This window comes from Pipistrellus hanaki (assembly GCF_964339955.1).
Source record: "Pipistrellus hanaki genome assembly, chromosome: 9".
Lineage (NCBI taxonomy): Eukaryota > Metazoa > Chordata > Mammalia > Chiroptera > Vespertilionidae > Pipistrellus > Pipistrellus hanaki.
The window spans coordinates 47,312,602-47,328,481 of NC_140511.1; the positions used below are offsets into that span (position 1 = coordinate 47,312,602).

Genomic DNA, 15,880 nt, shown 5'->3' on the forward strand with positions numbered 1-15,880 from the left:
ACCAAATCAGCCAGCATCTTGCTCATGGCCTTCCCAGCTTCCAGAACTGTGAGAGGGAAAAAAAAAAGTGTTGGTTGTTTAAGCCACATGGCCTATGGTATTTTGTTATAGCAGCTCAAGCTAAGACATTCCTCCAAATTAGTGACTTAAAATAACAACCACTCATTGCTCTTGAGTCCATGGGCTGGGTGGTTCTGCTGATTTGGCCCTGGATTCATTGATCTAGGCTAAGCCTCCTCATGGATCTGCCCTTGGCTGGAGGCTTAGCAAGGGGCTGGATGACCCAGGATGGCATCACTCACATGGCTGACAGCTCTGCCACTGAAAGTTGGCTTGACTGTCAGTTGGGGGAACAGGGGCAACTGGCTACATGTCACTCATCAACTAGCAAGGTAGTCTGGAATTGTTTGCCTGGTAGCTCAAGGTTCAAAGAAAGTAAGTGGAAGCATGCAAGGCCTTTTTGGTACAGGCTCAGAACTTGCACAGTATCTCATCTGCCTTGTTCTTTTGACCAACAAGTCACAAAAACACCCAAGATTTAAGAGGTAGAAAACATACTCTTGATGGGAAATGCTACAACTCACACATTTCCAAAGGGTGAATAGAAGAAATATAACTTGTAGCCATTTCTGCAACCTATCACACACACCAGTAACTCTGACCATGAGGTTTCATTACAAACAGGGAAATGATGACCTGAGAGGAGACCAAAGCATAGCCTCAGGGAGCTCTTGTGGGTAGAAACACACAGGTCTGCTCCTAAGCCTTAAGTACAGATCTAATGCCATAGATATAGACTGGGTGTTAGGGGTGGTGGAGGTGAGGAAACCATGAAACTTCCTGTTCACTAAGTGCCCTGTCTTTGCTCTCACAATTCATATAACACGGAATTCTCATAGCTGTCAATGGCTTCCTGAACTCTATTGGTGATAGAGTGAGAGGCTCTGATATCTATGGGAGGGTCCACTTACTACCCTGACTTCTCAGGGTCTCAGCTTCCTTTTCCCATCTGCATCTGGCTTCCTTCCCACCTCCACGCTACTTTAGCAGCCCTTGCCTAGAGACACACTCTTGACCTTGTCCTTACACAAACTACTTCACCTTTTGAAGCCTTATCTTCTGTTATTTCCTGGCAACCACAACCTTATATTTTTTAGGATGTTCACACGTCCTTGAACTTGAAAGCTCTTCCTGTTCTTTTATCCTAGAAATATTTTGGTCTTCTCCTGGCTTTAGTTTTTCTTGATCCTTCCATTGATCCATCACATTTACTACTATCTTGTCAACACACTCAGTTCAACTGACCTCTGTTTTCCCACTACCCTTGTTAGCAAACTCCTAATCCTGTGTCAGTCCAAACATTCATCTTTCCTTCTCTGCATCCTGGGAGCTGAGTGCTACTGGAGAAAACCACTCAAATACAAGGAGCAGGATGCTACAAATTATGGGCTTCTTTCTGCCAGGCTTTCAGTACTGCCCTCCTTCCCTCTGTTGGTCCCCAGTACCCTGTTCAGATTTTTCTCCCTCTTCTCTAATTTCCCTCTTATTCACTCATATCACAAAGCCCTATGAATAGAAACCTTCATATGGTAACTCCTTTGATGGCCTTCTCTATCAATAATGAGTTGCAACCTCTCCCAGTCTATTAGCTCTGATCTAACTAGTTCTCAAACTTCAGCTCTTCCTTCCTCTCCCAGTAGCACCACTTTGATGAGATGATCACATTGATAGTCTCTTTAGGTTTGGCCTAGAGGGGACACAGCCACGTAGCTGATGTGAGGGTCTGGATGCGATGTGGGGGTCTCACCCAAGATAAGACAGGGGCAAGCTAAAGAAGGAAAAAATCAAATTTCACGCACTAGAAACACCCAGAACAAACTAAAAGCCCAAAAGGATAGTGGCAGGAATGTAGTTTGGGTTGTGGAACAAGAGTTTAGAGATAGTATCAAAAGGAAAAGCAAATGAAAAAGGAACAAGGGAGCATGGGTCTGGCTGATTTCTCAGCAGCCTTGGCACACCCAATTTTTCTTCCTTAGCTTTTGGATGCCATAAAGCAAATAGATGGGGGTATAGATTGATTTAAATGTGTGGGAGAAGTAGGGTGAGACCAGGTTCCCTCTGGATTCTCCCAGAAGAAAAGAGAATGTTCCCAGGAAAAGAGAAGGTGGCTGAGGTTCTGCCTTCCTTCTTGCATGTGACAAGATTCCTCCCTTTGACAAGTGCACTGAGCTGTCCATGGTACCTTCCCTTCTGGGTTGTGACAGCCAGACTGAGGGCAGCCAGACTGAGTGTGGGAGAAGGGAGGGGGAAGAATTGGGAGATTGTGACAGGATATCTTGCACATCTAGGATGTCCTGCAGGATAGTGCATCTCACACACAGTAGGACCTCAGTGAATATTTGTTGAATGAATAATAAATGACTCAAGACACTCACCCAGGTGTGGGCATATCTGGAAGACGATTTGTCCATTTGTTGCTTTCTTCCATCCAGATGAGGCTATTTGAAACCCTGGCTTCATGAAGACTCATGCTCTCTGTGTGGGCCCCCAAGGCCAGATGGGTTCCACCCTGTTCATATCACACCAGATCAATGCTAGCAAAGCAGAGTTCTCCCCTTCCCCCCTCCCATCCCAGGGGGTCGTATGTTTTCATGGGAGGAGTTCTGGACTCAGAATTAAACACTGGTGTCCTGGTCCCTTCATCATCTCTGACTTGTTGAGTGAGTTTGGAAAGGTCACCTATTCTTGGGGCCTCCATTTCCCCTGGGTGTAATGATCTTTACCTTCATAGAGTCATTGCAAGATTAAATAATCTAATAGTTGAAAGAGTTTTACAGGTCATAAAACATGGTAATGGTAATGATACTGAGTGTAGCATCCAAGATAAGATAAGGTCTTAAAATATGCAACCTCGGTGAGAGCAGAGCATGCGGTGATTCTTCTCTAGAGTCCCCCAGGACACAGTAGGAGAAGTACATAATGCCAAGTAAGTCAATGAATGGAAATGAACTTCCTTCTTCAAAAGATGCTAGGAGTAACCCATACCTGAAGGTTTTAGGCCTAACAAAGGTGAGACTCTCCACCGCCTGTTATTCTCCAGGGATAAGCTGTTCTTCCTTTGGTTCCCATCCACCCATGACTCTGGGACTCCAAGAAACAGCCTAGAGTCTGAAGCCTCCAACTTCACCAAGTGTTTCTTCTGAACCTGGTCACATGGACTGCTATCATCACTGTGTGTAGTGTGCTGGCTACCCAAAGGGAGGGAAATGCACCTTGTCAGCATCTCCTAATCAATCACTCTCTCATGGAAACGCTACTCAGTGCAAAACCGAGAGCAATCATTATGCTAACTACATCCATCTCTTGTTATTGGGAGCTATTCAATAGGGTAGCTGAGTTATTGTACAGCTATGTGATATTTTACAGTTTTTAATTTCTTAGTTATATTTAACCCAAACTTGATAAAATACATAAATTGGAGTCCAACCCACTGATTAATACCATGCGTGAGACCATTGGGCACCCTCTGGAGCTGGCAAACCAGTGCCCATGTACTTTTCCCTCCCTCCACTGCTGGCCATTTGGGATGCCCAACCTCAGCCCCTGGGCATTGTCATGGGTCAAGGTAAGTGGAGAGAAGAAGCTGAGGTTCAGGTGGCTGTGGAGGGCAGATTTTATCTGAGCTCAGAGAGCAGACCTGGGATAAAAAAGACAGCACTCCAAGCACTCTGGAAGGACACGTGGGCACAAGGACTCTCAGAGGTCAGTGGACATTTTACAGCCCGTTTGCAGCTGGTCTGGAAGGGGAACCTTGAACCAGGGAGGTTCTCCTCTCCCACCCTAGTTGTGGAGGCTCATGGCATAATGCTTCTGCTCAACCTCTCCCCCCTTCCTCTGCTCTTCCAAGACCACCCCCTGTCCTAGTGCTGTGCCCCAGCCATGAAGCCCCTGGGTCTATATCCCCCACACACCCTTCCAACCATATCTGGCCCCATATTTGACTCTAGGAATGAACCTGGTGGGGGCAGATTGGGAGAAGAGAATGTGAGGAGCCTCAGCCAAGCATTTGATGACTGAGCAGTGTCTGCCCACCCCACTCCCTGCCACCCATTTCTGTAGACCATTCTGATACTGGCACCTCGGTCACCCTGTAATCACCCCTTTTTATCCATGATATAATAAACATTAATTGAGCACACAGTATGTACCAGGTTCAGTTTAACCACATTTGTTGATTAAAACATGCGAAATGCTTATGGAAACTTTTTGGTAATAGTAAATGTCAGGGTTAGATGCCTGTGGAGTCAGAGCTCTTGGTCTTCCAAAGATGGCCCCCAGCCCCACTTACTTGCTCTGAAATTTGGGTAAGTTATTTAACTTCTGTGCCTCATTTTTCTAATGTGTAATAAGGACAGATATTAAGAACTAGAGGCCCAGTGCACAAAATTCATGCACTGGGGTGGTGGTGGTGGTGGTCCTTAGCCTGGCCTGTGACCTCTTACAGTCCAGGACCCCCTGAGGATTGGGCCTACACTGGAACTAGACATCCTCTCACAGTCCAGGACCCCTTGCTTCTTACCACCCACCTGCCATGGAGGTGGGAGAGGCTCATGCCACCTCCACTGTGCTTGCTAGCTGTGAGCCCAACTTCTGGCTGAGCAGGGGTGGGCAGGGGGGAGAGTGTGGCTCAACCAGGAGCTGGGCTCACTGCTTCTTAGCATTGGCCCCACCTTCTGTCCATTGGTGGTGGGGGGCAATCTGGGGCCAGGACGGCTTGGGGAGGGGCTGTGGGAGGTTGAGGCACTGTGGTAGCACCCCATCCAGCCTCTGTGGACGGAGGGGCTGGGGCCCTGGACCAGGACTGTCATGGCTGGCCTGGTAGAGCAGGCTCACTGGCCCCACACCCTGCTCACTGGTCATTCCAGAAGGTCATCTGGAAGGACTTTTGGCTGTTCAGTCTAATTAGCATTTTACTATTTTATTATTATAGATTATTATAGACTAGAGACCCAGTGCATGAATTTGTACACAAGTGGAGGTCTGGCCAGCTTGTCCCAGTTGGGGCTGATCAGGCTGGGCCAGCTAGAGGGAGGAGCTGCAGATGGTTGGCCAGCTGTCCCCACCCTCATTGCGGTGTGGGGGGCCAATCAGGGTTTGGGGCTGATGGGTGGGGGGGATCTGCGGGCAGTTGGCAGGTCGGCTCCACCCCCTGGTCAAACTCCCAATCAAGGGGACAATTTGCATATTAACCTTTTATTATATAGGATGGTAAAGGTATGGTAAGTATCAAATGAGGTATTAAGTAGAACCATGCACAATTACAACTAGTTGGATATTTTTGAGTTGCAAAACACTAAATTTATGTGGTTTAACACAACAAAGTGCTTAGCACAGGGGTTGGTGCAGAACAACTGCTCAGTATGTGGTAGCTTTGCTTCGTATTATCCAAATGGTACAGGCCAGTGGTCTGCAAACTATTAGTCAACAGAGCCAAATATAAACAGTACAATGATTGAAATTTCTTTTGAGAGCCAAATTCTTCTAAACTTAAACTTTTTCTAACACCACTTCTTCAAAATAGATTTGCCCAGGCCAGGGTATTTTGTGAAAGAGCCACATTCAAGGGGCCAAAGAGCTGCACGTGGTTCACTAGCCGCAGTTTGCCGACCACGGGTATAGGCCTAACAGTGACTTCTCTGCCCTCACCTGTGTGTCTATTGCTAACATTTGGAGATGAAGCTCTTTCTAGAAATGAGGAAGATTTTGACTCAAAATTTACATACTCAGCGGCTTGGTTCTACTCAGGATTGGAGACAGTCATGTTAGAGCAGGCAGTGATGGACGACAGTTGAAGACCAGCCAAGGGGCTACCCAATGCTGTCTAGGAGTTGGCATTTCATTAGGTGTTATTCAAAGTGCTACACACGGGTGAAACAGAGACTTAACTATTAATGCTAATTAATCTCTCTCGATTACTTTGAGTTTTATTTCTAGGAAATCATAATGGAATGGGAATTATCTCTATACCTAATCGCAGCTAATGTGCCCATTAATCACAAAAAATATATATAGTGCCAGGAAGAGGCAGAAGCGGGAGCTTGGTGACCATGAACTAGTAAGAGTGCAGTCCTCAGTTCTGAGAGGCAACAAGGGGACTAGGAGGTGGGGAGATAGTCTGTTTTTTGGAAAGCCTGAATCTCGGAGTAACACAGAGCCTGGAAGCCAGGGCCCTGGACAAAGCCCTTCATTCTCTGCACCTTAAAAAAAAAAATTTAATATATTTTATTGATTTTTTTACAGAGAGGAAGAGAGAGGGATAGAGAGTTAGAAACATCGATGAGAGAATCATCGATCAGCTGCCTCCTGCACACCCCTCACTGGGGATGTGTCCGCAACCAAGATACATGCCCTTGACCAGAATCGAACCTGGGACCTTTCAGTCCGCAGGCTGATGCTCTCTAACCACGGAGCCAAACTCATTAGGGCTTCTCTGCAGCTTTTCTCTTGAAGGACCAGGCAGCGCTGTCCCTGGAAACATCAGAGGTTCTACCCTGCCAGGAAGCAGCCCGCCTAACCTTGTGTCCAGAGCTTCTCCCGCAGCAGCACTAGTCTCTGCTGCGACGCCCAGAGGTGAAGATCGAGGTAGCATCTGCCAGCCTTCCCATGAGCCCCTGTCGGCAAGGCAGGCTTCCCAGGGCTCCATGGATTTTCCCAGAGCTCCATTCAGGTTCTCCAGGAAGTGAGGCAAGGCTGCTAGCTCTGTCTTCTCCTGAAGCCTGCGGCTTGGCAGGGCAAAACTGTACCAATTCCCTCAAGCAGCTGCAAGCCCCTTCCTCTTTGCTCTCACCTCCCTCCCCCAGCATGTTTCCAGCTCCAAGACGAATATTGATGGGGACCCTGAATTTCCTTTGGCTTTTAACAAAGAACCTGTACTTTTATATGTGGTGCCAACGAGCTGCGTGGCAAAGAGAAAGCAGGAATACGCTGTGGTTCGCCAGCCATTGACTCAGAGCAGGAAAGCCCCGCCCATGTGTTGCTCAGGAATCAATGGAAGCTCAGCGAAGGGGAGGGGCTCACCCAAGGTCACACAGGGAGAGAGTCTCTTTTCCTCGCTCTAATAAGCTTTTCTCTCCACAGTTTTGTGCTAAGTGCCAAACTGGAGGCCACCCCCAGAGAAGAAGAAGAACAAGAGAGCCAATCTCCAAGTTCGCATCTCAGCCACGGAACCCTCTGTGTTACCAGGCCCTGGGGAAACGCACCGCCCGTCCCGCCCCCCGCAAGTTTGAAGTGAGGGGGACCCCCCTCTTGAAAAATCAGTTACCAGTAAAATGCCCTCCTTTATGCACATGCCAACTTTGACTTCAAAAAGACTTTATTCCCAAGGATAAACAACCCCTTGTTTGTGTAATATAATTAAGTGAAGGCATCTTTAAATGTCATAGTAGCTTGTGCCCATTTCAAATTGTTATGCATCAACAGAACCTAACGAGATAGCCAAACCTTCCCCGTGCTGTGAGACTGAGATAAGCCGCCGCACGGTGGGCCCTTTAATAGATTGCCAAAATAAAGTATTTTCTATGCAAATTATTCATGCCGTGGGACAGTTAATCGCTTGCCAAGAGCCCGCCCACTGCCTCTCTGCAATTAGTCGTGAAGTTGAAGGAGCTCCAGACTCTGCAGGCGCACTCGGGCCCTCCTGCTCCGGCTGCTGGCATTCAGGTGAGTGGAAACTTCCCTGGTGGGGGGGCCTGGACGTCCCTGCACAGAGGCAGGTGAGGGGGGTGGGGGGCTGGGCAGGAGGGAGGCAGTGAAGGGAGAGGGGGGTGGGGGGCTGGACAGGAGGGAGGCAGTGAAGGGAGAGGGGGGTGGGGCTGTTCCTGGAGTATTGCACTGGCCCAGCACCTGACTCGTGCATGTGGGGTGCCCTGGGGCAGCCTCAGTTTTTCCATCTGTAAAGTCAGGGTGGAGGCTCTGATGTAGGGACAAGTGGCAAACAAACAAACAAAGCAAACAGAAAACCAGGAGCAAGATTAGGCAGTCCCTCGCTTAAAGGAGAAGCCACGTTGGGCTCACAGGAAAGCAGTCTCTCAAGATTAAAATCAGGGTTTGAAGTCAGGAAAACCTGCAGGGCCCAGCCCACCACCACTCCTGCCCTGGCACCATAGACACAGGAAGGAGAGGCCCCGCGAATATAGCCAATAACTAGAGCTTCCCCTCACCACGCACAAACCAACTTGCTCTCTCGGGGTCCCCCTTCCTTTCTCCCAAGGCTGTCTCTGAGGCTCTCAATCTCTCTCCATGTCTCTGGCGGTCACTGGCTCTCGCTGTCTCTCTTTCTCCCAACAGCTGGCTGTGGGAGCCTCCCGGAGAGAGGCTGGATCCAGCGGCCCCAGAAACACAACCAGGACAGATTTGATCTGGGAAAAGAAGACGGGGGTGTTTTGCTCTCAAGCAGCTTGTGCATGGCAGCAGCCCCAACCTGGGACCCCACGTTCACTCCCCAAAGGGGGTGGTGCCAACATGGTAGCCTCTAATCCCGATTCGGTGAGATGGGCGAAACCCAAGCTGTCCAAAGGGCAGACTTGCTCCGTGAGGGGCCAGGGAGCCGCCTGGGGGTAAAAGTCACCGGTGTGCACACATGTGGGAGGAGGGATTGTTTTGGGGTTCTGGGTGGCTTTGGAGGCTAATTGCTCACTTGGTGGGTTAGGGCCTGTGCAAATCCATGGGTCCATCCTCGCGTTGCTTACTTAACGCAGGGTGATTTTTCTCTTTAGGGTTTGTTAGTACATCAAAACGGCAGTCATTTGACGGAGGAGGGTGAAGGATGATGGATACTTGCCTTGATGTTCTCCCACAGCCATTTGGAGCCCCCAGGAGGACGCCAATGAGGGGATCATCGGGTTGGGAACCCGTGCATCCTTCCCATGCTGAGCGCTGCTGACACCCACACCCCACACAGGCGGAAGGTGCTGCTGAGCCCCCCTCCCAGGCCGGGGGAAGCTCCAGAAACACCGGACACCTGTTAATCCTCCTGTAGAAGTCGAGGGCCTGGAGGCTGCTCTCCACATAGAAACAGCTGGGAGGAGCAGCCCATGGAGTCCTAGCTGCTGAGATACATTAGAGACAAAGGAACTGCTCGGATTAGCCAGTTGCCACTTCCCTGGGCTCCCTCTTTCCTCTCTCCATGGCCACTAAACGCCCCCCAGTGGCCTCAGTGTGGCCCAGGAGGCCTCACTGCTGTCTGGCTCAGTATCACATCTCGTCTTTCCCGTGGGCCCCAGGGCTGATTACTTTACCCTAGTGTGTAATGGGGCTCACCTGATTCCCCTGACCCCGATGACAGCTCTCTGAGCTGAGAGATGCCCTTTGCTCAGACCAGCATTGCTCCACCAGCCGTGGTTCTCGGATTATGGCCCTGAATTCCCATCACTAGGCCCAGCCATCTGCAGATACTTCCCCTCCCTGCGTGGGATCCGGGGCATTGAGCTTGAGCTGGCTTATGCCTGGTGTTGGCCCCTCCGGCGTCCTTGTTCCTATGTCTTGGCCTACTCTCAGGCAGCATCTGGGAGTAGGTGGAGGATGATGAAGGCGGGGAATCCTCCCTACTTCCTCATCCTGGGCTGGCTGCAAATCCAGGCCCCCGAACGCCCTTCTCCCTCAGCGACCGAAGCTTGCTTTTTTTATTTGTGGAGTTGCCATCAAGCTGCCCCCTGAGTGCTGGTGACTCTGGATATGTGGTCTGGGCTAGGGGAAGGCAGAGCTATAGACTCTGAGTCCTATATGCAAGGGCAGGCCTGGGAGGCTGCAATGATAGAGGAGGGTCCAGGGGGTGAAGAGAGAAGGTGGGGCAGGAGGGGCATGTAGGACGCTGAGAAAACTGCACACTCAGAACATAGCCGAGGCCTCACTGTGTTGTCAGCCCTGGGGGAGAGAACAGATAAGTCGCCCTCCATCCTCCTCATCCCGTCCCCATTCCAGGGACCCTTCTGCTGAGGCGATGCTCTCAGACATATTCCCCGTGGGCCTCACAGGGTCTGGGGGTTAGCCTGGGGCCCCATCCTCCCATGTGGACATCGTTTCTATAGAAAATGCATTCTGAATGCCCGATGGCTCCCAAATGGGTTTCTGCAGTATGAATCCTGCATGGCCAGAGCTTGCTCTGTTGGAAATATGCAGCCTGGTTCCACTGGACAGGACTCCTGATGGACCGTGACCCTGGTGGCCTGTGTCCCTGCCTCTTTGCTGGCCAGCCCCACTTTTCCCAGAGTGCCCACCAGTGCTCAGGGCTCACACCCCGGTGACCCAGGAATTTGTATATTGAATTCTTCCCCATCCCGCTGATTCTAAGGCACAGCCAGGAGTGGGAACTCCGATCTCCTCTGTTGCTTCTTAAACTTCAGTGGGCATCCGAACCATCTAGAGCAGCAGTCGCCAACCTTTTGGACCTCCACGGACCAACAGTGGTCCACGGACTGCCTCTTGGCGACAGCTAACCTAGAGAGCTCACTAAAGTACAGATTCCTGGGCCCCACCTTGAGTTTCAGATCCAGGAGATCTGAGGCGGGGTCCAAGAAATTTGTGTTTCTTACAAGTTCTAAGGTGAAGGACAAGCAAGTCCATGGACCACACTTAGCGTAGTCAGGGTCTGGTCCAACCTCTGACTGAGCAAAGCAGGGTGGGAATGCTGGCCACCCGTGTAAATGCCTGTCTACGAGGGACCGGGTTCCCACTCGAGGAGAGCAACGAAGCTCAAGTTCAACCCCAGCGGGCCGAGTTGCCACTTGTGGGGCCTCTGCCCCGGCCCCGACGGCCAGGGCATCATGAACATCAGCCACTGTCATTGGCCGGTTCCTCGCTGACTGACTGTCACCGTCCTTAGAAACTTGGCCAATGGCAATCCATCAGGGGGCCCTGCGCTGCCTTAAATACCAGCAGAGCAAACAGCCTTAGACAAAGCTGTGCCATATATCAATTACCAAGAGGCTGCGTGCTCCCCTGGGTGGAGGGAGCTGGAGCAAGCGGCCGGGGCTGCTGCCCCAGCTGATAAGGGGCCCTCTTTGTGCGGGGACAGCTGGCGGCCCGATAAGGGCCTGCACGCCCGAGATAATGGCAGTGGGCAGGCGCCTGGCGGCAGTTTAGAATGTCTTGGGTCTCCGAGAAAGGTTCTATTAAGCCCACTGACCCCAATTGAATATTAATTAGCTAATTAACGGATTTATTGTTCCACGCCATTTCTGGAGAGGCCGTTTTTTTTTTTTTTTTCTTCAAGTGCCATTATTTTTGTAAATGATTTTTTTTTTGCATTGTGCATAATTGAATCTTTGCAGCTGCCAGCATCTTCTGCATGATTTGGCAAAAAAAAGGAAGCAGAAGCACTTAGGGGGTCTCCCCCCTCCTCCTCTCTGGGAACAAATGTTTCCAGCCCCTCCTGCTAATGCTGGAGCCGGGGGGAGGGGAGGGGGGGACTGGCTCTGTTTCACAGGTTTATTTTTTAAGCCGAACTGCAAAGTCCGCACTCTTTTTTCCCCTTCCTTTTGTAGGCAGCTGAGGGCCGAGGCACTCCGGGCGGTCCCGCGCTAGGCCTTTGTCTGGCTGTCTTCAAACTGGCCAGACTTAGCTTTTCTCAGCCCAAACTCCTTAAAGCATTGTGCTTTATATTAGGGGCTAGATAGAGGGAACAAGGCCTGAGCTTGTCCCTCCCAGAGTCCCCAATGGAGGGATGCCAGCTCGGACCAGCAGGCCAGGCCAGACCCCCTGTGGGCTCTGCCTCTGTTCCTGCCCTTACCTACCCCAGCCTAGCCTTCCCTAGCTGGGGCCTACCCTGGGTCTGGCTGCAGGATTGGAGATGGGGGGGACAGAACCCCACCTGGCATCTCTCTGCTGCACTTTAATAAATCTTTGCTCCAAATTCCACGCCAGGGCTGCCTGACTCCCTGGAGCTGGCAACTGCCCATAATAAGTTGGCCCGGACAGTCCCACAGGCAAATGGCTGATTGAATCAAGCCCATTCCTCAGCAGAGGGTCTGGAATGGGAGTGGGGTACATACGATGGGGTGGGGCTGGTGTGCATGGCTCAGCAATATTGTCAGGCAACACTGAGGAGCCCCCAGGACCTCTCAGCCCCTTCAGCATTGTTAATGAAGCCGGGGGCAGGTGCAGACTCCAGGAATATTAGTCAGGGCCCCCCACTAGGTGGTCCAAGGAAGACTTGTGCCCAGGACCTGCCCCTGGCCACCAGGGGCCTCAGAGCTTTATTGGGGTTTTTTATTAAGCCACCTCTTCCTGCCCTTGGCCCGGTCCCTATCCTGCTGCTTGTGCTCAGAAGGAATTCCAAAGACTTTTATGAGCAGAGAGCTGAGGCGAAAAGCGGTCTTGCACCCTCCTGCGCAGACACTGGCTGGGCCATGCCATCTGCCCATTTCCTTTGCTCTGAACCAGAATAAAGTTCCAGCAGACAGACTGGCATGGGCATCCCCAGTAGACGCAAAAGTGAAAAGGACCCCAAAGGGCTAAGAACTGGAGGTGGCCCTTAGAGTTGGGGAGGGGGCTCCTACAGCCTCTGTTGGAACACCTCCAGGGGTGGGAAGCTCACAGCCACTGAGGCAGCTTTTAGAATGAGAAGGGTCCTCCTTATACAGTGCCTGCTGCCCTTCCCTATGACCTCTCCCAGCTCTTTCTTCCCTATGACAGCCATCCGGCTAACAGCAGTAATCTCTCTATATAAAAGCCCAGAGACCAGACGGTGGAATGACCAGAATGACGGGTCGACCAGTCGCTATGATGTGCACTGACCACCAGGGGGCAGATGCTCAATGCAGTGCGCTCTCACAGTCGGAATGCTGCTCAGCTGACCAGGATGAGCAGTGCTCCCAAGGGGGGCCAATCCCCGCAGGCCACGCCCCCCACCAGTGCACAAATCCCATGCACCAGGCCTCTAGTAATCATAATAGTATCTAATACTAACTGAGGAACCACCCACAGTTCTCGGCACCTGTCACGCATCACCTCGCTTAGTCTTCCTAATACCCTGTGAGGTAGGTTATGTAACAGACATGTGATGTAATCTCGGCGAGGCCACTGATGAAAGCAGCAGCACCAGACACCAAACCCCACTTTGATAGACCTGAGCCCCCACTGTAGACGTCTACACTCCGCAGTCAGAAGTACCATGTCCCTGAGCTGCTCTTCTTCTGCAGGGTAAACCAGCTCAGTTGCCACAGATGCTCCTCATCTAACAAGATCTTTCTTCTCCCTGCTGTCCTGGACCTGAAGTTCCAGAGTCCTGGGTCTGACCAGGCGAGAGCAGAGTGAGCCCATCACCTTCCACATCAGACACTATATTCTGTTCATGCAGCCTGCTTGGCGGTACGGTTCTTAGCGAGGGGCCACAGCCCTTTACTGCACCCACCCCTCCCCTCCAAGGTTCAGGCTCATTGTTTTGAAAAGGAGCCTAAAAGATCAGATGTGAAGAATAAAGACGTCGGAAGTAGGGCGGACCCAAGGATGTACTATCGGCAGCTCCACGAAGCCATGGAGGACATAGGTGTTTCCGTGCCTCCGTCCTGCCTCCCTCCGTGTCAGCTTCATTTGAAGGCTGCTTCCCTTTGTGGTCACACGATGCTTCCAGTGGCAAACAGAGCTACCTATTTCCTTAGCCACACATCAAAGGGAGGACAGAAAGCCTCTCCCCCGGTTGGAGAAGGTGAGTCCTTCGTTTGATCAGAACAATGTGAGTACGGTATCTATCACCCTTTTTCATTTAGACTGACTACCCGTGCAGTGGAGGTTGGGAGCAAGCAGACGCCCGCCACACAGGGTGTCCCAGTTGGGTGTCCCCCGCTCCTCTGTGAGAGGAAGAGGTTCCTACTTCAGCTCTAGTTCAGTCTCAACCAGAGTGCACTGCTTCCTCCTCGGTTTACCTGAAAGTCACCACTGTGGCACATCCGATGGTCCCCAGAGGAACACATATCCCTCCGAGGATCTTGATTTTTGTTTCTCTCCAATCATTCTTGGGCTAAGGAAGTGTTTAGACTCATTTCTGACCCTGCTTTCACAGGGTCTTCACTCACAGGAAATGTCCCCCACCTGTGTCCTTGGGGGATAGGGCACCGTGCTCTGTTCATTTCTCTACCAGCCCCCAATGTCCTCCCTGGTACCGGGGGGCAGAGGAGGTGGCCTCAGTCCATCTCAGCTCAGCCCTAACTGTTTGCCCAATGTGAACATCTTTCCTCCAGCCCTTTTGTTCTCTGCGCGTGGAGATGCCCTAGAAGCAGGGGGTGGGGGGAGTCCCTGGGAAAAGACCCGGGAGGCTGGGCTTTCTGAGGAGGGAGAAAGCAGACCTTGCGTGCTGTGGCGATGGGGAGGGGAGCCTTTCACCTTTGCATCCCAGGAGGGGCCTCGTATATGTTTTCTGAATGGATATAAAAATAAAAAAGCCCAGCAGGGGCCCATGAAGAGCAAGCCAGGCAAAACTCATTTCTCATCTGGGCAATTGAAACCGCAGGGGTCCCCTCCCCTGGTTGCTGCTCCCTCTGATTCCCCCCGTATATCACCCCAGAATGAGCTTTCAAAGAGTGCAGATCTGGTCGTGTCCTTGTTCTGTTACAAAGCTCTGACATTTTCCTGTTGTCTCGAGGATAAAGGCCCGTCTCCCCAGCCCGGCATGAGATCCCCCCGCCAGCAGCCTTTGCCGCGCTCCGGGGCCTCTGCGTTCGGTGTTGCAAGCACTCCCAGCTCTGGGCCACCCTCCACCCAAGCCCCACGCTCTCCACGTCTGGGCCTTTGCCCACCGCCTCTTTGTTGGATGGCTCAAGGATCCTTCGTCAGAAACGTTCCTGGCGCTTAGGCTGAGTTAGCCACCGTCCCTCCCTTCTTTCGGTCTTGTCACCGATCACACTGAGGGATGACTTTTGGTACAGGCTGCCCCCTGCCTCCTCTCCTTTCTGTGAGAGTGTTTGAGGGCAGGGGCTTTGCTCAGTTTCTTTTGCTTCTCCCTTGCCTCACACTGCCTTAGACGCTCAGCATGTATTGGTAGCTGGAAGGAGTGAGGGAGGGTAGGAGGGATGAATGAAACCAACCTCACTCTTCTCTGCCTAGGTCAGTGGACACCCATTTGGGTTTGCTTTGTGACGTCTGGACTTTGGATGCGTCCTTTCATAACCTCATCCATGCCTGCGGTGGAAAACTGCGTTTGACATGGGACTACTCAGCTGTTTGAAGAACTGCCATAACAAACTTACATATATGCTGAAATGAAGAATGACCCTTTTTAGGTAGTCTGACTTCTTAGTCGGTTTTTCCACACCCTGTGGATCCCTAACAGTAGTCACAGGAGAAGGACAGTGCTCACAATGGGGGCCGTGTTGGCAGCATTTCCTGGGGTCAGAGGGCCTGAGCAGGGTCAAGGGCCTGAGCAGGGCCAGGCTCCTTGATCCTTCGTAGGATCAAGCTGCTTCTAGAGGTAGTGAGCTCCCGTGTTTCAGGCACAGGCACCATCACACTACTTGGAGGTGCCTTCTGTCACCCCTTCCACTCTGTGCATCTATCCAGACTCAAAGGCCCGGGGCTAGACAACGTCAGGACCACGGATAGTTCCAGAGCTGTCAGCAGCCCTGACCTGGTCCTCCCTCCCAAGGGGGAGTTTAAGCCTTGGATTTGGGGAGGAAGTTTTGTAGCACCAGGACCCCAGAAGGGCCAGTGGCCACCATTCCGGGCTGGTTTTCCCCCTCTCCCTCTTCCTTCCTCTGACCCTCCCAGCCTTGCTGGCTCACAGGGATGTCTGCATGCTGGGAGAAGAGCCTCTGAGGCTGCCCCTGCCCGGAGGAGCTCCTGTGAGGAGCCGCTGCCTGAAGTAGGGCGGGTGGAGGACAAGGAGCAGGGT

At 51.7% G+C, this 15,880-nt stretch overlaps 1 long non-coding RNA gene across 2 annotated transcripts; it reads left to right on the forward strand.

The window, feature by feature from the left end:
* Positions 1-7,602: 7,602 nt before the first annotated feature.
* On the forward strand, positions 7,603-12,771 carry LOC311627310. 2 transcript variants are annotated; one of them, XR_014795884.1, is made up of 3 exons: positions 7,603-7,719; positions 8,347-8,544; positions 8,775-12,771. It is a non-coding gene; the product is annotated as an uncharacterized lncRNA (long non-coding RNA). The 2 variants fall into 2 exon arrangements; XR_014795885.1 differs by having other exon boundaries at positions 8,858-12,771.
* The last annotated feature ends 3,109 nt before the right edge of the window (positions 12,772-15,880 follow it).